A 27,485-nucleotide genomic window follows, 5' to 3' on the forward strand; every position below is an offset into this window, starting at 1 on the left:
GCAAATGAAAACTCGTTTGAATATCTCCGATTTCCTTAGAATTAGTGAACTTACACATTCAAAAGGGCGTAACTTCAAAACGGGCCCTACGATTTTTTTTTAAATTTGGCCCAGACATGCAGCTTAGCTATAGAAATCGAATGGTGAGCACAACTTTGATGGAGATTTTTTTCTGATAATAACGGTCAGGGGAGCACCGTGCAAAACTTATTGAAAAAAAAAAAATGAAAATTCAACAAATGTTGTTCTTTAAAAATTTCTCCGTCATGAAAATTTGCCTCAAAAATTTGTTTTCTATCAAGATTATATGAAAAAAAAAATGTTATTTCTGTGTAATTTTCGTTCAGTAAATGATCTTTTTATCTATAGAATACACTTATTCTACCATACCGAAAGCATGTGTACAATTTACTGCAAATCTAAGATGGTAGATTTCTGTGACTGACCGATTTGACATGAAATTTGTCTGAAGTTTCATAGAACTGCAATTTTGTATGTTAAGAAATGAAGCAAAAAATCGTAGAAAACGTTTTAGTTATCCTTCGGGATTCGCAGAACACAGGTTTTCGATTTTTTTTTTGCTTATATTTTTCTAGAAGAACGAATCACATATAATGCCATTTTCATACGCCATACGAAATATGTGTACTGATACAATCTCGCAATTTTGCAACTTTTTTATATATTCGTTATATACATCTAAAATCTTCCTTTTTAATACGAAATAAACGAATTTCTATTACAAAATGCGTGTTCATTCCTTATTCCTTACTCCTCATTCTTCATTCTCTATTCCTCACTATTCACACCTCACTTCTCCTTCCTCACTCCTCATTCCTTATTTTTCAATCCTCATTCTTCATCTCTCATTTTTCATTCCTCATATCTTTTTCCTTATTCCTCATCCTTCACTCCTTATTCCTCCCTTCTCACTCCTCATTTCTCATTTCTCATTGCTCACTTTTCACTCCTCATTTTTCATTCCTTACTCCTCATTCCTCACTCTTCATTCCTCATTCATCATTTCTTATTTCTTGTTTCTCAAACTTCACACTTCAATTCTCATTCCTCACACCTCATTCCTCAGTGTTCATTCCCCATTCATCACTCTTCATTCATTTATCCTCATTCCTCACTCATCATTCCTCACAACTCACTCTTCACACCTCACTACTCATGCCTTACTTCTCATTCCTCACTTCTTACTACTTATTTTGTTTATTTATTTGGCTCAGATATTTAATTAAAAACTATACAGAGCCGATGATCTGAACAAATAATTTGTTCTAAAAACATATTCTAATAATAGGATTTTCGTGAACATTTTTTTCTCGTTGCTGAGCTTGTGCCAGAGCTACAACCGGAACCTGATGCTGCTGACTGAGCCCGTCGCTGTTTCGTCTGTGGATTAACCATTGTTTCCTGGATTGCTTGTGCTACCTCCTCTAATATTACAACACTTTTTTTCTGCGTTTTTCTTAATCTGATTCATCCGGATTGCTTATGAACGATATGCTGCGCCGATTCAATTCATATGTATCCTTGTACTGGTCGAAACTTTTTTCCAGTACTTCGATAACATCCTCCTGAAGCAGTATCCACGTACGACTACCTAACAGCAACAAAGCTGAAGGCAAAACTGTTCGGGTTGTGCGAATTTACACACGTCTGCATACGACGAAAGCAGCGACAGAACTGGGTTCTTCACTTTTTATTCCTCACTCCTCATTCCGCATTCATCATTCCTAACTCTCCACCTCTCATAACTCACTCCTTATTCCTCATCTCTCATTTCTCATTTCTCACTCTTTACTACTCATTCCTCATTCGTCGCTCCTCATTCCTCACTAGTCACACCTCACTCCTCATTCCCCATTCCTCATTTCTCACTCCTTATTCTTCATTCTTCACTCATCATACTCACCATTTCTCACTTCTCACAACTTATTCCTCATTTCTCATTCTTCACTCCTAACTCCTCATTTCTCATTCCTTACTTACCATTGCTTACTCCTCATTCCTCACTCCTCACTTCTTTTATGACTAGCCCTCTCCAGAGAATTGATTTTGCCCTCTCGGGGGAATTGAATTATCCTCTCGGGAAAATTATTTACCCTCTCGGGGGTATGGATTACCTGCTTTGCTCTTTTTCACAGTTGATCAGCAGAAGTTTTCTCGTTTTATTTTGTATGGGGAAAGGCATCTAACTTCAAATTTCTCTTAAATTGATCCTTCGACCTTGACGCTTGCTCCTGCGGGGGCCGGCGATGAGGATCAAACATGTCGCGCATCGGTCGAGTAAAGTTAAGAAGTGCCGCGTTCGATTAGTTCTTTTTGATCTTTCGACGTTGACGCTTGCTCCTGGGCAGTGCGTCAAGAAAGCCCGAGTTGTTTTCCCTCTCGGGTCGCGCGCCTATTTTCTCTGAGTGCTTTTATATATCCGAGCAAACGAGTGAAGCTGAAAGTGGATTGTTGCTGCTCAAGGATGACGGATCAATTGGTGAGCTCGTTTCATGCTACTATATCTAATCTATAAAATATGAATGACTGCATCTTTAATCGTTACAACGGTGAGACGTAAATTTGATTTTTCAACAAACTATGAAAGGTTCGTCACTGTGAGTGTTGACATAAACTCTGATTCATAAATTATTTAAGTCTATTTTTTTCCAAAACACCTTTTTCCTTTTACCATTATTATTGTATTTAAAAAAACTTTGAATGGTTCGACACTACGAGTGTAGACTTGCGAGAGTTTCACTTTATTCAACAAACTTTGAAATGTTCGTCACGTCAAGTGTCGGCATAATTTTTCATTACATAGATATTGTTCATATCAAATGAAAATATTATATTTACATATAAGCATTATATCTCACCAATAATTATTTATCATGATCTAATCGCTTATCAAAGTGAATGCTGTGACCCAACGATCCTCTCCATTAACCTTTGTGGAGATGCAGAGGCAAACACGGTCTCCAAATGGCAAAGGTTACACACTAACATTCCTTCCCCCAATCCCACCTGACTGCAAGGACGTGGCCGGCGCCGTAATTGACCATGTATAAATAGAGGCACTGAATCATACATACTGAAGAAGATTATAGCCAATCCCAGCCAACTTTCTAGTTGATTCTTTTTGCATTTTCACTGTGATATGTGTAGTCAGTCTAAGCTAAGCTAAGCTATGCTAAGGTATTGAAACTAGAGTTTGATGAAATTATCCTTATATGATATGTAATTTACGAGCTTGCACTGCACAGCTTATAGGATTCGTTAACTGCAAATATATAGGTTCTGATCCTGTTACATATAAATATAAAAATTATCTCAATACGATTGTACGATGTTCCCAAACGATATTTCCCAAATAGGATTAATAACTATGAAAGATTTAACAGTTACAGTAGAACGGTTTGCTTTTGCAGGAGTTTTAATTTCAATAATATTGATGTATTATGTGATTGCGGTTGAACATAGCATATGAAATTGAATGAGAACATGGTTTTATTTTCGAAACTCAAACTCCTTAACACCCCATTCTGCAATTTCTTAAAAATCACACATTTTCATGATTATCTCAGAAATCTGCCATCATTGTATTTGGCTTTCGATATACACGACAAAAGAAAGGCAGAGCTGTCTTTTGTTCAATTATTGACCTACTAGAAGTTGCTTGAAATTTGAGTTGCAATTTTTTTTCATCCCTTAACACGGCAAGACAAAACTACGATGGATTTTGACCACTGCTACTTTTTGGCTCTAAGATTATTGCAACGGATCGCAAGATAACTTCGGAGTCATTCTTGATTCTTTGGTACCTCGTATTGAATTCAGATTCATGGAAGCTTGCATGGCCTAGGTTCGATTTTAACCTTTAAAATCGTAGTGAACTTGAGCGTTAAATCCTAAAAGCTATACCAAATAATTTACACAAATGTGAGGTAAAACAACAAAAATAATGGGAACATGTAAATGTGACGATTACTTCTATCGAGATTTGCTTTTCGCTATTTTTCTTCGAATGTCGCTACCCTTAATGGAATTTCCTTTAATGTCATTTGCCCTAATATCAGCTCCCGAATTTCTCCTTTTTTCCAAATAACAGTTCTCCGGACGATAAGTTTTCTCAAAAAATTGGTTGTTCATAATGGAGCAACAAAATCTATAGTTACAGAATGCTAAACTAGTAAACTGGTCGGAGCCGAAATGTGTAGGGAAAAGGATGGAAGCATCTTAACGAACGGACGTGAGGTGATCGAAAGATGGAAGCAGTACTACGAAGAACACCTGAATGGCACGGAGAACCCAGGCGCAGAGGATCACGACAGCACGGCAGATGAAGAAAACCAACCTGTTCCCACATTGAGGGAAGTTTAGAAAGCCAGCTCAAGAACAACAGGGTAGCTGGTAAGGATGCTGAACTCATCAAAATTGGCCCGGAGAGGTTGGCTGCCTGTCTGCACCGGCTGATTGTCAGAACCTGGGAAACGAAACAGCTGCCGGAGGAGTTGGAACAAGAGGTCATAATCCCCATCTACAAGAAGGGCGACAAACTGGAATTTGACAACTATCGTGTGATCATTAATTATCCTACAGAGTACTAGCCCAGATTAACTTCCGTCGTCTATCACCAATAGCAAATGCGTTTGTGGGAAGTTATCAAGCTAGTTCCATCAACGGCGGACCAAATCTTCAGTGTAGGGCAAATCCTCCAGAAATGCCGTGAATACCAAGTCCCAACGCATCACTTAAGCGGCTTAACTTTTTGGATTGCTCTTCACGTAGACGAATCGTCCAAGGCTCGTACCAGGCATATGAACGGTAAAGTTTTTCGTTCCCGGAATTCCCCAGGCAGAATCTCCAAAAATGCTCATTTTTCAGTTAACGATCGCTTGCTTGGGAGTCATACCCACCAGGTAAATTATAATCATGCTCATTCACAAACTAATTTTCCTCCGTCGGGTAGCCGTTCGAATCTTTTAATTTCGAATGAATTTACCCAACGAAACTCATAAGCCGATATTATAGCAGGCAGTTTTATTTCCTCCTCTTTAAATAGTCTTCCTATTTTCTAATATTCCTATATTCCTTCTAATTGTTTCAAACCATATGGGAAAAAAACCCTGCCGCCGCAGGCAACTCATATTGCGAATCTTCATTAACGGATAATTCCAACAACAATCACCTATTTATAGTAAAATGTCCCCTTTTTTGTCATTTAAAACCAAAGTTTTTGAAACTTTGAGCGTTTCTGTTGAAATACTCGAGGCTTGTTAAATATACTTTCATAGCTGCCTTTTTGCTGTTTCAATGCTCTGGGCAGCAAGTTAACCCGTATAGGCCTGAGTGATAGTAATAATTCTAAAACCTTCACCGCTCAGTGAATTTTTAATGGATTCAAATGATTTTTGGCACACATATCTAGTTTCTAGAAGTGGACAGAGCAACGCGGAAATTTCCCTGTGGCCGGAGTTATTCCGGTAGATCACTGGGTCTGGTCGGGTGAGAAGTGTACTGTGCATTTGTGCCCCTGGATGTAGGCAAATTTCAAGTCACAGATAATTTCCGGAATTGGCTATAATGTAGCCATTACATGACGGAATTTTAAGAAAATTGCATTAGTGTAAACCTTTTGAGAAACGATTGAATTGGATAACTATGAGTTTTACATTTAATTGATCCTACAAATGACCATTTTCGGATCCCGGGACACCTCAAACTTACGATAAAGTGACCAATTTGTATCTGAACATCTGTGCCAAGTTTATGGGAAGGCATTTCAGTGCACAATTATGTTTGATTTCTAATTTTCGAGAATTGAAACGGTTTAGTATCCAACAAATTTAAAGCCGGTTCTTCCGGGCATTTTGTCCGAATGGCCACATCCTGAATATTTTATATGGTATACGGTGCATAACTCTTCATTCATAATGTTTAATATCAGATCTAAATGATTCATGCAAATTAAAATGATTGTCATTGCAAACAAATAAAGGTAAGTTGGCATGTCCCAAAAAATAGCCCTTTTTTGCCCGACTTGACCCAGTGACGTACCGGAATAACTCCGTCCACAGGAATATTTCCGAGTTCCTCTGGCTACTTCTCGAAACTAGATATGTGGGTCAAAAAATCATTTGAATCAATTGAAAATACGCTGAGCGGTGAGGGTTTCAGTATTTTTCTTTCACTCAGGCCTATACGGGTTAATTTGCTTCAAAATGACTTGCAGAAATTGAGGACTTACTAGTCCAATTGAAAATCAAGTTACTCAGAACTTCGAAAATATTCTCAATCAAGTGACAAGTGAGAATTATTATTAAAAAAATCAAAAATATGAAAGCTCCTGGCGATGATGGAATTTTCTACATCCTCATCAAGTATCTTCCAGAAAGTAGTATATCATTTTTAGTTGATATATTCAACAAATGTTTTCAATTAGCATATTTTCCTGACAAATGAAAAAATGCTAAGGTTGTTCCAATTTTAAAACCAGACAAAAATTCTGCAGAAGCTTCTTGCTATCGTCCAATCAGTTTGCTTTCCTCCATCAGTAAACTTTTTGAAAAGGTCATTTTGAACAGAATGATGGTCCACATCAACGAAAATTCAATTTTTGCCAATGAACAGTTCGGATTCCGCCATGGACATCCGACCACTTATCAACTTTTACGTGCAACAAATTTGATCCGTTCCAACAAATCTGAAGGCTATTTTACTGGTCTTGCTCTTCTAGACATAGAAAAAGCATTCGACAGTCTTTGGTATGAAGGTTTGATATTAAAATTAAAAAACTTTTCCAACATACATTGTTAGAATAATTCATAGATATCTGTAAAATCGTACACTTCAGGTTAATTATCAGAACTCCAGATCTGCAAGACTTCCTGTAAGAGCTGGTGTTCTCCAAGGCAGCATTGGGACCAATATTACACTGTTCGACAAAAAAATGTTTTTTGGATGGATCAGGGACGTGTTTATATGGGTCTTGAAGTGCAAGAAAAGTATAGAAAGAGGCCGTTTTCAAATGATTCGCAGCACCCCTGGATTATTTTTTGATAAAGCTTGAAAATTTGGCATTTTAATCACAAAAAGTGTAATAAGCAAAATATCGATATCTTTTTAAATTCAATTATACAACCATTGAATTTGTCAAACCAATATTTTTTAGCACCGGTTGACTTCAGGGAAACGTGCACCATTTCAGAAGAGTATTGGCATCTATTTTGTATATGAATTTGGAATGATAAGGGGATTTTTTTTTATTACCGTACGGGTTTGGGCCGAAGGGTCTCAGATTTTCATGAAACTTTTTCCACAGGCAGGGCTCATGGATATATGAATAAAAAAAAATTGAGAAAAAATCAGGGTCGCCTATTTTTCCGGAAAACTCAGGTGGAAATTTTTTGTTTTCCCTTGACACTACTTACTTTGAAAAATCATAACTCAAGAACGAAGCATCGTAGAAACAAAGTTTTTATATGAAAATTTAAGCAAATTTTCTCAAATATCAAAAAAAAAATATGAACTTGAAAAAGTTTTCCACAAAATTTTCCACCGTTGGGAAAATTCGTAAAGAAAAGCCGGAAATACTATGCCCGAACTCGTGGAAAATTTAAAAAAAAATATTTCCGAGAAGGTAATTTTATAAGCTCTAATCACTGAAATTTTTGGAATGCACTTTTTTTCGTTTTTGAGTTATGGTCAATTTTGTGAAAAATATCCAGATGTGCCATATAAGACTTTTCTTTGAAAAATCATAACTCAAGAACGAGGCATCGTAGAAACAAAGTTTTTATATGAAAATTTAAGCAAATTTTCTCAGAAATCCAAAAAAAAATATGAACTGGAAAAAGTTTTCCACAAAATTTTCTACCGTTGGGGAAATTCATAAAGAAAAGCTGGAAAATCTATGCCCGAACTCGCGGAAATTTTTTAATAAAATATTTTTAAGAAAGAAACTTTATAAACTTCAATTCTGGTAACTTTTAGGATGTACTTTTCTTTAGTTCCTGATCTATGGTCAATTTTGTAAAAAATGCAAAGATTTGCCATACATGCCTTTTCGTTTAAAAATCATGACTCAAGACTCATCATGACTTGTCGAACCGGATTCAAATTATCTCAAAAATATGATATTTTTGAAATGGAATCAGTTTCCCAGGACATTTTTCACTGTTTATGAAAACAAATAATGAAAACCCGATAAGCTATTCCAGCTTTCAAACAAAGTATATTTGAAAAGAGCGATCAATAAGATTCAATCCTACAATATTTTTCAATACGCTCATTTTTCGTTCCTAAAACATGATCAAATATTGCTAGGATGAGCTGTTTGACCCATATATTTACAAATTTATAAGTTCATAAACAAAATTTCTTAAGAACGAAACTACATAGAAACAAAGTTTTCTTCAATCAGAATGTAGGCAATTTTTTCCTGTTAGGTAACTACAAAATTGACAGTTAAATAAATGGGTAGACAATATGACAAATAGGTATTAACCAATTCAAGTTTAAAGCGTTGAAATGGCTTGAGAATCATAAGTTTACCAGAAACTAACAAAGAGCAGTGAGAAAGTGCAAGTGTTGTCTATCAGCTGTATATTCCTCGTTATTAATTTTTGGAAAGTGAAAAAAGTTTTCCCGAAGCTGTTGAAATGGACAAAGTTCAATATTACGAATACAATTCTTTATGCTGTAACCCCTTCGGACTGGACGGCCACAAATCAGTAAGGGCAACTCTACGATCGATCAGCCAAGGCCTCATCAGTAGGCTTCATTCGAATGGAGTTCGGTGGATTACGGAAAAGATGAAAATTTGCGTGAAGTGCTCCATTACCGGTTCGACAAGTCATGATGAGTCTTGAGTCATGATTTTTAAACGAAAAGGCATGTATGGCAAATCTTTGCATTTTTTTACAAAATTGACCATTACTCAGGAACAAAAAAAAGTACATCCTAAAAGTTACTAGATTTGAAGTTTATAAAGTTTCCTTCTCAAAAATATTTTAATAAAAATTTTCCGCGAGTTTGGGCATAGATTTTCCAGCTTTTCTTTATGAATTTCCCTAACGGTGGAAAATTTTGTGGAAAACTTTTTCCAGTTCATATTTTTTTTTGGATTTCTGAGAAAATTTGCTTAAATTTTCATACAAATTTTTTGTTTCTACAATGTTTCGTTCTTGAGTTATGATTTTTCAAAGAAAAGTCTTATATGGCACATCTGGACATTTTTCACAAAATTAGCCATAACTCAAAAACGAAAAAAAAGTGCATTCCAAAAATTTCAGTGATTAAAGCTTATAAAATTACCTTCTCGAAAATATTTTTTTAAAAATTTTCCACGAGTTCGAGCATAGTTTTTCCGGCTTTTCTTTACGAATTTTCCCAACGGTGGAAAATTTTGTGGAAAACTTTTTCCAGTTCATATTTTTTTTTGGATTTCTGAGAAAATTTGCTTAAATTTTCATACAAAATTTTTGTTTCTACAATGTTTCGTTCTTGAGTTATGATTTTTCAAAGAAAAGTCTTATATGGCACATCTGGACATTTTTCACAAAATTAGCCATAACTCAAAAACGAAAAAAAAGTGCATTCCAAAAATTTCAGTGATTAAAGCTTATAAAATTACCTTCTCGAAAATATTTTTTTAAAAATTTTCCACGAGTTCGAGCATAGTTTTTCCGGATTTTCTTTACGAATTTTCCCAACGGTGGAAAATTTCGTGGAAAACTTTTTCCAGTTCATATTTTTTTGGATTTTTGAGAAAATTTTCTTAAATTTTCATATAAACACTTTGTTTCTACGATGCTTCGTTCTTGAGTTATGATTTTTCAAAGTAAGTAGTGTCAAGGGAAAACAAAAAATTTCCACCTGAGTTTTCCGGAAAAATAGGCGACCCTGAATTTTTCTCAATTTTTTTTATTCATATATCCATGAGCCCTGCCTGTGGAAAAAGTTTCATGAAAATCTGAGACCCTTCGGCCCGAACCCGTACGATAATAAAAAAAATCCCCATAACGATCATTATGCAAGTACGTGAGGATGTGCACCATATAAATACTACTTTTTTTTCTATTTCACACATCTGGTTCATTATATAATAATTATAATAGGTTCAAGAAGAAGCTTGATTAGGATTTGATTCTTTGCTCCATTAGATAAAGCAATGAGCAATGGAATCCAGTAATATTTGATTTCAACAAGGATACGACGACTACGGAAAATTTATGTGCCTGTTATAGTTATATGGGCTGGTTGATCTAATAAACTCTCAGCAGGAATACAAAATTGATATAGATTGGACACTGACATGTAAGTGATCTTACATGCGCTAGCTGGTTTATAAGGAGACGATGTCTGTAAAAAATGTGATAACATTATTATTTGCGATTTCTAAATATTTCGATATTTCGATTAAAAATAGTTTACTTATCGTGAGATTAATTTTCATCAGAAAATCCCTACAAAAATTACAGAATAACAGAAAGTAGCAATAAATAATTTAGTAATCAACATTGTCACATTTTTTTGCGAAAGACGCTCAGGCAGGCATGAGCTCTTTATGATTCAGTTTGTGCACAATGCTGATCATTTGTGAAAACTGATTTAGTGATAATATGCCTGCTTCTTACTTTTAAGATGAAACAATTTCTGGTTTAACCATTTCCGATTTTGTTTTATTTTTTGATTCTACATTTCACATATTTTCGGCAATTTTAATCAAACTTTTAGTTTTGAGATTTAGAAAAAATTTCACAAAAAATTGTGATATAATCTAAATGAGTAAAACACTTCTTTTTTTATATGTCTTCCTGTGTTAAGAAAGAAAAACAGACATTACGTGAAGTTTCGCAAAATTGTTTATCATAAATGTATTGATTAATTGTTTCTTCACTTAATCGAAAAGCATTTTTACTCATTTAGAGGATATGGGAATGGGGGTTCATAAATGGACACGTTTGGCCTCATAAGCGAAACGAGTTTAACATTAGTTTTAAAGGTAGACTTCTTTATATTTCCACTATGCTTACAACTAAACCCATTTGAAGAAAACATCCCATTGAACAAGAAACTAACGCTCCATTTGAAAGTTTGATTAAAATTGCCGAAAAAATGTAAAATGTAGAACCGAAAAAAAAAAGATTTGGAAATGGTTTAACCAGAATTTTTTTTCATCTTACAAGTAAGAAGCAGGCATGTTACCACTTAACCAGTTTTCACAAATGATTAGTATTGTGCACAAACTGAATCAAAAAGAGCTCATGCCTGCCTGAGTGGCTGTCGAGTGGTGTCACAACAAAGGTGAAATTGTTGATTACTGAATTGTTGGTTGCTATTTTACGTTAGTCTGTAATTTCTAGGGATATTCTGATAACAAATGGACCTCACGATAGGTAATCTATTTTTAATGAGTACGTATCAAAATCTTTGGAAATCGCAAACAACAATATTGTCACATTTTTCATATACTTCGCAATCGGTTCCTGATAAACCGACTAGCTCATGTAAGACCACTTACATGTCAGAGTCTAACCTAATTTTGTATTACTGCTAAGAGTTTATTTGATCAACCAGCCCATATAAATATAACAGACATATAAATTTTCCGTTGTCGTCGTATCCTTGTTGAAATCAAATGTTACTGGATTCCATTGCTCATTACTTTATCTAATGGAGCAAAGAATCAAACCCTAATCAAGCTTCTTCTTGAGCCTATAATAATTATTATATAATAAACCAGATGTGTGAAATAGAAAAAAAAAGTAGTATTTATATGGTGCGCATCCTCACGTACTTGCATAATGATCGTTATCATTCCAAATTCATAAACAAAATAGATGCCAATATTCTTCTGAAATTGTGCACGTTTCCCTGAAGTCATTCAGTGCTAAAAAATATTGATTTGACAAATTCAATGGTTGTATAATTGAATTTGGAAAGGTATTGATATTCTGCTTATTACACTTTTTGTGATTAAAAATGCCAAATTTTCAAGCTCTATCAAAAAATAATCTAGGGGTGCTGCAAATCATTTGAAAACGGCCTCTTTCTATACTTTTCTTGCACTGATGGTGATGGTCTGGGGGTGTTTTTCATGGAGTGGAGTAGGAAGCCTCGTGAAAACCGACGGAAGAATGACGGTAGATTCCTCCATCAACATCTTGGAAAATCTGGAGGTTTTGCTGATCCAGACGGGCCTTGAAGAGAAATTCATATTTATCTAGAACAACGACCCGTAGCATACTGCCACGAAGACCATGTCTTTCTTCCGGTCTTGTCGGATTAAACCACTGGAATGGCCTCCACAAAGCCCAGACCTCAACCCCATCGAGAATTTATGGGCGATTCTCGATGCCAGGGTTGACAAAACTGGTGTTACCAACAAAAATAATTATTTTGAATCCTTGGAGCGCGCCTGGGAAGAACAAGAACCACAACATCTACAAAACTTGGTGAAAAGCATGCCGAAGCGCCTCCAGCAAGTCCTTAAGGCCAAAGGAGGACACATTAACTATTAAATTGCTTTTTATTTTTCTTAAATCATCTTTTCTGAGGCCAAGAAGGAAGTAGGCACTTTATTTTGTCACTATTTTTTCTTCAATACAAATTGATTTTCTTTTTCTTTGAGTAAAATTCTTTTTTTTTATCAAAATTTCGTAAGTGCAACTTTAAAAGAATATCAAAAATAAAATACCAAAAAAGATTTAAGTGTGTTGACTTCAATTTGAACCAAATAAATGAGAGAAATTCTAAAACTGGTAAGGTGGGCACTTTATTTTGCCTATCAGTGTAATACCAGGAAGAAAGCTCTGCAGAGGATTCAAAATCAAATTTTGAAAATGATTCTGAGGTATCCTCCCTGGTATAGTACCAATGAGTTACATAGAATAGCCAATGTTGAAACATGGGATCAAATGTCGAATAAAATAATAAATTATTTTTAGGCAAAAATCGTTGCAATCTTCTATTGCCACTGACTGTCCTACCCTGGTATTTCTGTGCGTAGACCATGTCCTACCTGTCCTACCCATTTCCCACGCCACTTCTCACTCACCCTCCATTCGAAACAATACGAAGCAAAATGCAATTAAACTGATAATAAACACATAATATAAGGTCAGCTGTTTTCAAAACCTTGATAGCATAACCGTTATCTCAGGTCCGTCCCAGACGATGCCAGTTTGACGGTGGAAGACTCGAATTCATTAGAGACACGATGACTGCTAGAACAGAAGAAATCTCGATAATCGATCCACTGTTTTTTTATAATTGTGTCTCTGGCAATAATATAAATCTTCATGAAATGTTTTATTTTATTGTATGCATACTTTTAATATAAAAATCAATGCTTGGATGCATAAAGATACTCGTGTAAGAATATTCATTGACTGTATTTTGTTGTACATATGTCAAATGCATTGTAAGGAAATTTCGATGAAAAGAGACATTACTTTAAGTAATATTGATGGACAAACTTCTAAGTAAATCCATTCAATTAGAACCGAAGCTTGCTCAATTTTCCATATTCTTGCCTCTTACTCAGAGGATAATGACTGTCTCTTTTACTTGTTTTGATTTTTTCCGTTCTTATTCAACCGATTGTGGCAGTCGTCTTAGTCACGCCAAGATGAGCCCCCCATTTGGGTAAACACCGAGAGCTGATTTCACGCTCAGCAGCCAAACCCATTGAACCGCGAAGTTTTGCTATGCTCCTTCGGGTCGCCCGCTAGACACACTGATGGACCGAAACGATTTCATTTCGACGATGGCGACGACGACGACGAAAGCGATAGAAGTGGTGCGGAAAGAATCCGAATCGCTCGCCGACCCTCAATCGTACAGCAATCGTTCGAACAACACAAAAGCGCGCTCGCTCGCTCGGAATTGAAGGCAGACGTCATCGTTTCAATGTGGCGAAACGACGACAACGACGACGACGACGACGACGACGACTATGGCGACTATGGCGACGCTGATGATGGTTCATTGAAATAAATGAAATATATTATATGCCCCGAAGCAGAACGGTAAATTTCATTTTGAATCGGATATTAATCATCCTGAGAAAGTGTCACACTCACTACACTGTTTTGGGTTCCCTTCTCGAAGACGTTGTCTGTGGGGGGAAGGAGAAGGGTGAAATTGAAAATCGAGGCCTGTTGGAGCGAAAGAAGGAACGCCTCAAAGACGTGCAGCCAGCAAAGCAGGCAAGTGTTGCAAAAAGCAAATGCAATTTCATATTCGCCATAATTCAACCTTTTGCCGGCACAGTCGAATGGCAACTAATGCCTTGGAGCTATGCCACCTGCACGGAGCTTATCGCTCGAAGGAAACCTACAAGGGGTTCTGCGGGGCTGCAACCTAAAAACCGGAAAAGCTTCGTTCGGTTTGTCGTTGACAGCCCGGAGTATTGTCGTTGTCGTCGATTTGAAGAATGGCAACTGCGTGCACCTTGCCGCATTCTGGGCTGTGGAAACGACGAAGACGAAATCGATAGGGAGCCGAAGGATGGAAACGTTCCTTTGCCAATATGGGTAGGTTTCCAGCCCGGAGGATCTTGATCTTTCATTCGATGCTGCCATTAAGGAAGGAGAAGTGAACGGACATGTATCAATTTCAACACCTTTGGCTTGATGGCAGGAAGCTGAATTGTGGGTGGAATTCTCTCGAGCCAGAATGAGAGGAATTAGTCATTACCATAATGGGGTCGTTCATAAACCGACTGTACTACAGAACGAATCTTGTGAAATGTTAGAAACGTTATAACTGCTCATTAAAACATAACTGTCTCATATTTTTGAACTAATACCATTTTCCATCGCAACATCTACGTTTCAATATATTCTCCACTATAACATGAAAATGTTCAAACTTTGTGTGAAGTTGTTTATGAGCTTCAAGCCTCAATCACAAGTTCAAAACTTCGATGTTTGCTTATATTTTTGCAGTTCTAAAGTAACAGAATGAGTAGTGCTCAATGAATATAGCGTGCGGAATTGTTGGATAAATTATGGAAATTTGTATGAGAAGACAAACCTCAAATTTTTAGCGATATTTTCTCTATGCCCGCTTTTTCCACAAGGGATAGTTATGTGTTTAGGGATAGCAAAGGAGCATGGCAATACTTCGAGGTTCAATGGGTTTGGCTGCTGAGCGTGAAATCAGCTCTGGGTGTTTACCCAAATGGGGGGCTCATCTTGGCGGGACTAAAACGGCTGGATTGGAGGACGAAGGCAAACGAAATTGAATAAGAACGGAAAAAAAATCAAAGCAAACAAATGTGACATCCATTACCCATCTGAGTGGTTAGCATGAATATGGAAAATTGAGTAAGATTTGCTTCTAATTCAATGAATTTACTCTAAAGTTTGCTAATCAAATTTATTAAGGTAAAGACCCTCCTCATCAAAATTTCCTTACAATGAATTTGAAATTTATGCAATCAAAATCAGTCTATGAAGTGACAAAACCTAGTTTTAAGAAAAACGATTTTGAAGCTTTTGTCAATAACATTTCACTCCATACATATTATATGGGTGCCAAAAAACTAGTCAATATTCTTCAAATTATGTTATTTTTTGTGTTGGACGGAAACATCACCTAAAAATACCGTTGGAAAGCTTGGACACAGTATATTTTTTAGTGTACCTAACTCAAATCCGGCTAAAATGACACTTCCTCCCTTCTAGGTTTGGGTCCCTTATTTATATTTGATGTATTCGTGCAATAAAATGGAAACATTTCATGAAGAGTTTTATTTATGAAACAGAAACTAAGTGGGTCGTTTATCGGGATGTCTTCTATTCCAGTAGTCATCGTGTCTCAACTGAATTCGAATCTTTTGCCGTCAAACTGACATCGTCTGGGATGCACCTGAGATAATGGTCATTCTATTAAGGTTTTGAAAACAGTTGACCTGATGTTTTGCGTTTATTATCAGTTTCATTGCATTTTGTTTCGTGTTGAAAGAATTCCTCCATACCTTGATGTTCCATTTTATGATTAAAAAATTAGTTTTACTCGTTAATACCTTATTTCAGGGTGCACTATTTATCGCTTTGAACAATAAATGATGTTTTTGACATCACGTCAGTTAGTGACATAAATTTGAAGCACTTGAAAAAATGATACCTTGCGACGAAAGTGAAACTACGCCAGATCTGAAATAATCAGAAGCACAAATCTAAAAAACCAAACACTAAATTATTAATAAATTTGGGAGCTGTTTAGTGGTATATTTGCAAGTGCGGTCGACTCTCCACAACTCGATATTTTCAAACACAATATTTATAGAATCTCAATTGAATTTTCGGCTCCTTTTCATTCCCATACACCGTGCTCTCCATTAGTCGATGACACGTGAGAGGGAAATTTCTTTGACATTCTCGCGATATCTGTTCAAAAATCCTCCTTATTAAGGATAACTTGGACTTGTTCATGTTTGGAGATAAATAAATGCTTTCAATTTTGTAATGAATGTTGCTCAACGTATAGGGGGAGATCCCCCAGTGGCGGACAGCACCCAATACCGGACAAAGTCGAAACATTGAGAAATCATGGTCCAATCAAGATGGTGTATTAGTAGAAAAGAAAGCTATTATGTAGACTAATGTTTGCGTAGAATAACACATCCTTGTAATATGCATCCCTTTTTAAGAAAGTAGAAAAGTTTGAAAATCCTTAAAAAAAAATGACGTATCTTCTTAAATTTTATCCTATTTAGTAATTATTTTGAACATGAAAAAATACTTTAGATCCCGTAAGCATGATCGAACATAATCCTAATTTGATAGTATGAATGTATTTTGTACCATAATCGAAGTAAATATGGACAAATTACAATTTTGATTAAGCACCTCCTGTCCCTCAGTTTCGGACAGCTTAATTTGTTATATGATATCTTTGTAATTATTGCATCAGTGTCTCAAAATACTTTCATTTTTCATGGGTACCGTCGACCATGGTATCAAACATGCAATAAAATTAAGAAGAATGAACATTCATAAATCCATCGTAAAATGTGCTAATTTTCATCATATATGAAAAAGGTTTTTGATAGGCATCTTGCAAACTAAGAAAAACTCAAATTATTTTTGTTAATGTTGCAATTGCATTGAATTGGTAATTATAAACTATTTCTATAGTGTACACATTCAATGATGTTCAAATTTACAGAATTCGAGGCATTGCCAGATCGTGTCCGGTATTGGGTGCCACCTTTCAAGATCGATCAATTTGGTACTAAAATACATCATCAAAACTCAATGTCAAAATTCATATTTATATTTTCAAATTTATTTTTGTACACTATAAAAATGATAATATTTATCATAAATGGGTAACACGAGCCCATAAAATCAATATTTTTCGAATTATGAATTTAGTGGCTTAAGTGTCCGGTACTGGGGGATCTCCCGCTAAATACAATTGGTTGTCAGTAAAAATAACACGACTTTCTAAGATTTCGAAAAAAGTTCGAAAACTAAAGTTTCGAAAAATAACTATCAATAAGATAATGTTCTTCCTGACAAAAGTGATCATCAAAGTACCAAATTCAGTTGTTAGTACAGAAATTTGTTCCTTTGAATTTTGGATTGTCTGAGTGGAGAGGCGACTGTAATCGAAAACCGGATTTGGTACTATATAGGGAATCGGACCCTATTTTTGACACTTTTGATTCATTTCGGAAGTGAAGTGCTTCTTAGTGTATAGTTTAAGGCAATTCGACCGAGAAACCGACGCCAAAACCCAGAAGATTGGATACTTTCCATCCAAAAACTTGGTACTCCAGAAGCTTGATGGTTTCTCTCCAAAGGTTTTCAAACGCCAGTTCCATATGCTTCTTAGCTTCTTCTGCAAAAGCATGAGGCTTCTGTTATAGAAAACTGGAACCTTGATTTGCAGGAGCTTGGGCGCTTCTCTTTCAGAAGCTTGGAACCTCCTATTCAAAAAGTTTCAAAACTTCCCTTTTCCTCCCTACAATATTGCGCTTTTATTCCAGAAGCTAGAGAGTTTCTTTTCCTGAAGCTTTAAAGCTTCACTTAAATATAATATCTCTTGCAGTAGCTAGAACGCTTCTCTTTTGGATAAGTGAAAAATTTCATTACAGAAGATGAATTACAAGCAGTTTAAATTGATATTAATTGTACGATGGTTGAAAGCACAACAGGGTGCGGCTTATTTTTAAAAAGTCCTCAAAACTAAAAATTCGTGTGCTCTTCATAATTTAAATTGCATAAAAAGGTCAGCTTCAAAATTTTAGCCAAAAATATTAATATTCAGAGGTGATGCAAGCGTCTTGAAGATGAATTGTTAAGTTATAAAAAATGACCTTCAGTGAAGTATACATAACTTTGTTATTTTTAAACCAATTTTGAAACTTTCAGCATCATTCTCTGCAAAATTACATTTATGAAAACTTTGTGGAACACAATGAATTTATGAATACTTAAATGATCCAAAAAAAATTGATATTTTCATTGAAAATTTATGTTTTTGGATAGTTTTTGTTGAATAACTAAGTGAAAACCATATTTTAGAAAAATGTGTTGTATGAACAGTTTGACATCAACTAAATTTTCATCAAAAACATGTAAGAACATTTGGAATCGGTTATTTATTTATGAAGTTATGGACAAACAAAGGTGAAGTTTTTAGTAAAATGAGGAAAAAGTTGTTGATAACTATTTTTAACTAAGACTAGTCGAGTTTAGACAAAATTAATGCTCTACAAAGTTTTAATTAATTTAATTTTGAAAATAATAGTGCTCTAAATTTCAAAATTGAATAGAAAATAACGAAGTTATAGTGACTTTACTGAAGACCATTTTTTATGACTTGAAAATTCACCTTCAAGACGATTGCGCCACCTCTTAATCATAATCTCTTTTAATGTGATTTGAATTCATAAGAGCACACGAATTTTTGGTTTTGATGACCTTTGAAAAATAAGCCGCACCCTAAGGAACAGTCATTTGTATGGAAGCTTATTTTTTCGATTCTTTATTGATAAAAGCATCCAAATCAGTGGCTAGATGGCTTATATTTCAGAAGCTTGGAAACTTTCCTAACAGGAGCTACAATACTTCTTTTCAAGATGTGCTTTACTTCCAAAAGTTTTGAATGATTACTTTTAAAAACTTTCAAGCGCCTCTTCCAGATGCTTGGAAGCAATTTGCAAACTACTGATTCAGAAGGTTCAGAGAGCTTCTCTTATATAAACTTGAAAGCTTATCATTAGAGAGGTCCTCTTTTAGAAGCTCATGAACTCATACTAATCTTCTCTGTCAAAAGCTTATAAACTTCCATTTCAGAAGCTTGGAAGCTTTTTTTTGCGTGTTTTGTCGAATATTGCACACGTACAGCAGCTATTAATTCGAAAAGAGATAGAAATGTCGTGTACCGTGGTAGCTTACAACACCGGGTACATTAATCCAAGTGTCGGTTTGCTTTAATTAATTCTTTACATTCTACAAATTACAAGACCTCTACCTCTGCTCTTGACTTGTAATAACAAAAAAAAACATCACAGACTGATAGTGTTATCTGCGATCATGTTTTATAACTGAATAACTTGTCAAATTCAATATAGATTCGAGTTTGTTGAGTCGAGTGCTCAACGAGTCAATTGGTGTTGAATGCCGTTGTTGTCGTTGTAGTGAAGCAGGAGCCGATGATGAAGCGATGGCTTTGGAAAGTTCCGTGTTCGAATCATTTATGGCATTGACTTGCGATTTCAGTGCTTCTTGATCAGCTGTAATAGGATCTTTATCGGCCGGTTGAGCTTTGCTTAATTCTGGAATATGATCTCTTGCCTTACAGAATTCGATCATGCAGTCATCGCAAATCCAGAGCGCACATAAATCGTTTTCGGTTACTCCGACACACGCAGCGTGAAACTTTCTGGTGCATTTACCTTCACAAACAGTATACAGGCATTTCATAATGTCTATGTCTGTGAAACATTGCTTGCATGGAGTTGCCATTGTAGCCATTGCCGATTCACTTAAGGCTTCTGCTGTGGCACTATCAGTTTTTCGATAGTTTGCGAACTTCCAGTTACTGAAACACTAATCTTCCGAGCACAGTGGTTACAAACAGCAATAACAAGCAACAAGAACGTATTCAAACGATTTATAGACAACGTTTTGCGTACTAAACATAATCGAAAAACGGAGCAATAAAAAATCGTCACGGTTTATCGCAAACACACATACTTTTTAGAGAATGGATCTGATCCGAATAACTCACTTTAGTAAATCGGATCATTTGTACGTAAACTGAGGCGAGCGAACTGATCCAACGGTTCATTCCGCTTTTTTGCTTCCCCATTATTCGAAAATTCTTCCGCAGAAATCCACGATTCGATCGGACACGAACACGATATTCGGCTGATTTCCACTACCCGAACCAAACGAAAGATGCAAAGCGCTTTGCCGTTAAGGCGAGCACTTTCTCTCTTTATCTTTCGTTTGTCTGTAATGCAAGTGGGCGGAGCAGATTTGTCCGTCTATGCTGAGAGCACTGAGAGCACGGAGAGACAGCAAACTGTGCTTGCATGTGTGGCGTGGCGCGTAAAGCAAGGCACGTGTCAAGCGTTATAATAAAGTTAGTTTTGAGTCACTTTTTATCTGGTCCGTTAAAGGACTATTGATCGAATGAACCGACTCTTGCTAAAAAAGAGCCACAAATCACTCGTGCAGTTGAGTAATTTCGGTTCTTATTCATTTTGACCATTTCTAATGCTCACTAGCGCCGCATGGTGGCAAAAATCCAAATCTTATGACTTTTTTAATGATAGCGCTTGAGCTGCTGAACAAGTTTGCCGAAGATGCCATATTTCTAAGTGGTCAGGATCCTGAGATATCGGAAAAACAAAAGCCCTATGCTCACTAGCGCTGCCTAGTGGCAGAGTTCCACATCTCAATGACAACACTTTGTTAGCTCTTTATCTACTGAACAATTTTGCTGAACGTTATGACCCTCTTTTTTGATTACTTTTGAAGATATTGATCATACATAAATACGCTCGTCAACCTCAAGCACAATCGGTCGTAAAAAAGTGGTCGTAAAATGAGGTTGGATTGTAGTGATTATTTAAATTTTCCTCATAAAAAGCCAAAATATAAGCAACTTCTACTGTATTTTCTGAGATCATTTCAATAAAAAATAATGGTAGGTCATTTAATGATATTTTCACTATCAGGTTTGTATTTTAAACATTCTCAAAAAGAGTTGTGTTTGATCCTTCGACCTTGACGCTTGCCTTTGCGGGGGCGGGCGATGATGGCAGGAACAAACAAGTCGCGCGTTGTTCGCGTAGTGAAATAGAAAAGCGCCGCGGATCGTTAGTTGTGTTTGATCTATTGATCGAGTTGCTTGTTCTTGCGTGGTCGAGTGACGACCCAGACAACCAGAAATCGCATGAAAGTTCAAGTTTAAACTCGTTTATTCATACTAATTACATCAAACCCGCAAAACACCGTGGATAAACTCGTCAAATTGATGAGTTTCCTCGCATAAAATACTTTTTTCTAAGTTCATTTGTACATTTTGTTTCGTCTCGTACACTCGTACAAAGTAAGTCGGATCAATCCGTAGCAGCTGTCAAATCAACATTTGTTATCATAAGTTAAGTCGCATAGCATAACAGGTTAGTTCGGGAGAATATTTATACACTCGCATTGTATGTTATTAATCATCACATAATATATGCACGCTTATCGCCTCCACTTTTGTACGTAGAAGGCCTTTTCGCGACATCTTATAAGTGAAATTTTGACCGTACAAAGCCTCCAGGTGATTTCGTTATGCGTACATTTTGGTTGTCTGGGGAACACATGTTCGGCGTACAATGCGATTATCGAATTAATTCGCGAACCCGATTAGGCGTGACTATATCATGGATCGCATCACCAACTATTGGTGACTCCCAGATCTTTACCTTATCCCACTAACCAAATATCCTTTCCATGACAACTGTGGAGATGCAGAGGTGATCCCGGTCTCCAGTAACAATGGTTGTCGAACTAACATCCCTTCCCTTCCCCGATGACCGTAAGGACGTGGCCGGCGCCGTTATTGACTTTTAAAATTTGAGCTCACAATTTGTGCACATTGAAGAATGGTAAGCTAATCCCAAGCCCCATGCATTCATTCCCTGTGCAACTTCGATTGTTCTGGTCAATCACGGAGTAGCAACTACGAATTGTACGGTCATCTATGCTCATGCTCATGCTCATGTATTTTAAACATTCTCACGAAGTTTCAGACTGTCATCATTTCTAAATCCATGTTTTGAACCAGAAGTTTGAAATGTCTTGAATTACCATATCGAATATTATTTAGGAATTCGAAGAAAAATAAATACAATACGAAGGAATTACAAAGAAAAATAAATACCCAACACACAATTTGACAATAGAAACGACAACTAGACAATAGCAACGTTTAATAGATGTGACATTTCTCTATTTGTTGAAACTGTAAGTTCATCATTAAATTTGTTATCACTAAGAAATATGGTTGGATGAATTATACAAGTATTTATATTTGTACAATAGTTTTATTTCTAGTGTAAGTTTTTTTTTCAAATGAATTATTATATTCAACCTAAATATCTTTTGCTACCACTTTTACAAAAAGGGCTTAAAAATTGACTGAGTTTCAGTCAAGGAGGTCTTCAGAAGCTTTTTCTGGAGGTCTCCAGAAGCCTCTAATAGAAGTCTCTTGAAGCCTCTTCTAACAGTCTCCAGCAGAGTCATCCGGAAGTCTCCAGAAGCCACTTCTGGAAGTCACCAGAAGTCTCTTTTTGAAGTCATCAAAAGTCTCTTCAGGAAGTCACTATTAGCCTCTTTTGGAGATCTCCACAAGCTTCTTTAGGATGTCTCCAGGAGCCTCTTCTGGAGGTCCCCAGAAGCCTCTTCTGAAGGTCTCCACAAGCTCTTCCTTAAGGTCTCCAGAAGCCTCCTTGGAGGTCTCCAGAAAGATCTGCAAGTAGTCACTATTAGCTTCTTATGGTGGTCTCCAAAAGTAGCTTTTGGAGGTCACCAGAAGCATCTTCTGGAGGTCTCCAGAAGCCTCTTTTGGAGGTCTCCAAAAGCCTCTTCTGAAGGTCATTAGCCTCTTCTGAAAGCCTGAAAAAGCCTCTTCTGAACGTCTCCATAAACCTTCTCTGGAGGTCTCCAGAAGCGTTTTGTCTCCAGAAGCCTCTTATGAAGGCCTCCAGAAGCCTCTCGGTCTCCAGAAGCCTCTTCTGGAGGTCCCCAGAAGCCTAGTAAAGGTCTCCAGAAGCTTCTTCTAGATGTCTTCAGAAGCCTCTTCTGAAGCCTCTTTTAAAAGTCTCCAGAAGACTCTTCTGGAAGTCTGCAGAAGCCACTTCTGGAAGTCACCAATAGTCTCTTTTTCACGTCATCAAAAGTTTCTTCAGTCAGTGCGCATCGTACCTTCGTGCTGTGCGTACACGAGTTCTCTCTGCTCTTGGAAGTTTTCTTAAAAACTACCTAAAGCAATAAAACAGTACTTTTCAGTGCTTAAATTAAAAACGGTACTTTTCAGTGCTACTAAAACAGTACTTTTCAGTACTATTTTTTCTACTATTGATCCCTTTACGATCCTTGTTTGGACCCGTGCCTTCGATTTTTCGTTGGACCCGTTGGCGAAAGCTAGCGGTGGTAATCCTTCTTGGACACCGTCTAGGGAAAAAACCTCTCGAAGGTCACGTTTTTCTCGTTTAGTAACTAAACATGGTATCAACAACTAACAAAAGGAAGGGTGAATCTCTGAATTCACTACTTCCTTCCAAAAAAGTGGGTTTTAAAACTGTCACTACACGTGGCAAGAATGGAAGAAAGGACGCTTCCCCGGAATGCGAAGTTTCTTCCAAGGGTGAAATGAATAATTGTATCGAAATGAGCAATCAGTTCGATGCTCTAGACAAATTTTCCGAACACCAAATCGAAGCAGCCTCTAGCCCAGGCTCTTTGATTCAAGTGAGGAAGCAAAGAGTGCCGCCTATCGTGGTCAGTTGTTCCGAATTTGGGGGATTTAGGCAGGAGATCTTGAACTCCATTAGGGGAATCAAGGTTTCCTTCCAAATCGCAAAGAAAGGAGACTGTCGCGTTTTGCCGGAAACTCTTAAAGATCGTGAGCTTCTTCTCAAACATCTTGAAGAGAAGAAGCACAAATTTTTTACTTATGACGACAAAACTGAACGTTTGTTCAAAGTCGTCTTGAAAGGTCTCTCAAGTGACTATAAATCACCTGAAGAGATCAAAAATGGAATAAATGATTTACTTGGATTTTCCCCAGTCCAAGTAATCATTATGAAAAAGAGAACCCAATCTGGCATTGTTCGGAAAGGGCTTTCTCAAGAATTTTATTTAGTTCACTTTAACAAAAAAGAACTAAATAATATTAAAGCTTTAGAAAAAGCAAAACTTTTGTTTGATGTCCGTGTGACATGGGAACATTTCCAGAAACCTGGAGGAAATTACCAGAACCCCACTCAGTGCCGTCGGTGCCAAAAGTGGGGTCATGGTACAAAAAATTGTCGCATGGATGCTAAATGCATGATTTGCGGAGGTTCTTCTCACGCCAAAGACGTCTGTCCAGTGAAGGAAGATACCACCAAATTCATATGTTGTAATTGCGGGGCTAACCATAAGTCCAATTTTTGGAATTGTCCTTCACGCAAAAATGTCATTGAGGCTCGTGCCAGGCAGATGAAAGATAATATCCGTTACGATAACGGTCGTTTCCGGAATTTGCCTGGTAGAGTATCGAACAATGCTCATTTTTCAGTTAACGATCGCTTGATCATGAATCATACCCATCAGGAAGATCATAATCATGCTCATTCACAAACTAATTTTAATCCGTCGGGTAGCCGTTCGAATCTTTCTATTTCGAATGAATCTACCCACGGTAAATCCTTTGCCGATATCGTAGCAGGAAATTCGAACTCCTCCCCTGTTCGATCCATGGGTACCCATTCTACTTGTTTCAAATCAAATGGAAAAAACCCTACCGCCACAGGTAACTCCGCTTCTTCGTCTACCGGAAATTCCAATGGGAAATCACATGACATGTCTGCCTCTGATTTTAATTTTCTAACTGAACAATTGAATCTAATGATTGATGCAATGTTCAAAGCCACCACTATGACTGAAGCAGTCCAAGTAGGTGTAAAATTTACAAATCAAATTGTTATTGGATTACGTTTTTCTAATGGATCCAAATAATAATTTAAATATTTTAAATTGGAATGCTCGTTCTCTGAATGGTAAAGAGGACGAGCTGTTTAATTTTCTTACGGTTAATAACGTGCATATAGCAGTTATTACCGAAACGTATTTAAAACCTGGATCTAAACTCAAAAGAGATCCTAACTTTTTTGTTTATCGTAATGATCGACTTGATGGGGCATGTGGGGGAGTTGCAATCATCATTCATAGGCGTATAAAACATCAACTGTTTTCATCATTTGAAACTAAAGTTTTTGAAACTTTAGGTGTTTCTGTTGAAACACAGTTTGGTAAATATACTTTCATAGCTGCCTATTTGCCTTTTCAATGCTCTGGACAGCAAGTTAATTTGCTTCAAACTGACTTGCGAAAATTGACTCGCAATAAGTCACATTTTTTTGTCATTGGTGACTTTAATGCCAAACATCGGTCATGGAATAATTCTCAAAGTAATTCCAATGGCAGAATTTTATTTGATGAGTGCTCTTCAGGATATTTCTCAATTCAATACCCTGATAGCCCCACATGTTTTTCCTCTTCTAGAAATCCATCTACGATTGATTTGGTCTTAACTGACTCTAGTCATCTTTGTAGCCAACTGATTACTCATGCTGATTTTGATTCTGATCATGTCCCTGTTACATTTCAAATATCCCAAGAAGCGATTCTCAATCCTATCAGCTCCACTTTCAATTATTTACGAGCCGACTGGAATATATATAAAACGTATGTTGATTCCAATCTTGATGTTAACATTTCTTTAGAAACTAAACTTGATATTGACAATGCTCTTGAAACTTTAACAAATTCCATTGTTGAAGCCAGGAACATTGCAATTCCAAAATGTGAAGTAAAATTTGAATCCGTGATTATAGACGATGATCTTAAACTCTTGATCCGTCTTAAAAACGTGAGGAGAAGGCAATTTCAACGCACTCGTGATCCTGCTATGAAAATTATATGGCAGGATTTGCAGAAAGAAATCAAGAAACGTTTTGCTCAATTAAGAAACAAAAATTTTGAAAATAAAATTTCTCAATTGGACCCTGGCTCTAAGCCCTTTTGGAAATTATCGAAAATCTTGAAAAAACCTCAGAAGCCAATACCGGCATTGAAAGAGGAAAACAAATTATTACTAACTAATTGCGAAAAAGCTCATGCAGTTTGAAAGTGCGTACAATTTTAATTTAGGACTTACTAGTCCAATTGAAAATGAAGTTACTCAGGAGTTCGAAAATATTCTCAATCAAGAGAACGTTTTCGAAAATGCCTGGGAGACTGATTTGGAAGAAGTGAGAACTATTATTAAAAAATTCAAAAATATGAAAGCTGCTGGCGATGATGGAATTTTTTACATCCTCATCAAGAAACTTCCAGAAAGTAGCTTATCATTTTTAGTTGATATATTTAACAAATGTTTTCAATTAGCATATTTTCCTGATAAATGGAAAAATGCTAAGGATGTTCCAATTTTAAAACCAGACAAAAATCCTGCAGAAGCTTCTAGCTATCGTCCAATCAGTTTGCTTTCCTCCATCAGTAAACTTTTTGAAAAGGTTATTTTGAACAGAATGATGGCCCACATCAACGAAAATTCAATTTTTGCCAATGAACAGTTCGGATTCCGCCATGGGCATTCGACCACTCATCAACTTTTACGTGTAACAAATTTGATCCGTTCCAACAAATCTGAAGGCTATTCTACTGGTCTTGCTCTTCTAGACATAGAAAAAGCATTTGACAGTGTTTGGCATGAAGGTTTGATTGTAAAATTAAAAAACTTTAATTTTCCAACATACATTGTTAGAATAATTCAAAGTTATCTGTCAAATCGTACATTTCAGGTTAATTATCAGAACTCCAGATCTGAAAGACTTCCTGTAAGAGCTGGTGTTCCTCAAGGCAGCATTTTGGGACCAATATTATACAATATTTTCACATCTGACTTACCTGAGCTACCTCAGGGATGTCAAAAATCTTTGTTTGCGGATGACACAGGCCTCTCCGCCAAAGGCCGAAGCCTGCGTGTCATCTGTAGTCGATTGCAAAAAAGTTTGAATATTTTTTCTTCATACTTGCAAAAATGGAAGATTTCTCCTAATGCTTCCAAAACTCAACTAATAATATTCCCACATAAACCAAAAGCTCTTTATTTGAAACCTTCAAGTAGACATGTTGTCACGATGAGAGGGGTTCCAATAAATTGGTCAGATGAAGTTAAGTATCTAGGGC

At 36.5% G+C, this 27,485-nt stretch overlaps 1 protein-coding gene across 1 annotated transcript in view; it reads right to left on the minus strand.

Moving 5' to 3' along the window:
• LOC5578571 overlaps positions 1 to 27,485 on the minus strand; it is a 185,967-nt gene that overhangs the window by 53,563 nt on the left and 104,919 nt on the right. The gene's annotated exons all lie outside the window — the stretch shown is intronic.

The sequence above is a fragment of the Aedes aegypti genome, chromosome 1 (assembly GCF_002204515.2).
Source record: "Aedes aegypti strain LVP_AGWG chromosome 1, AaegL5.0 Primary Assembly, whole genome shotgun sequence".
Taxonomy (NCBI): Eukaryota; Metazoa; Arthropoda; class Insecta; order Diptera; family Culicidae; genus Aedes; species Aedes aegypti.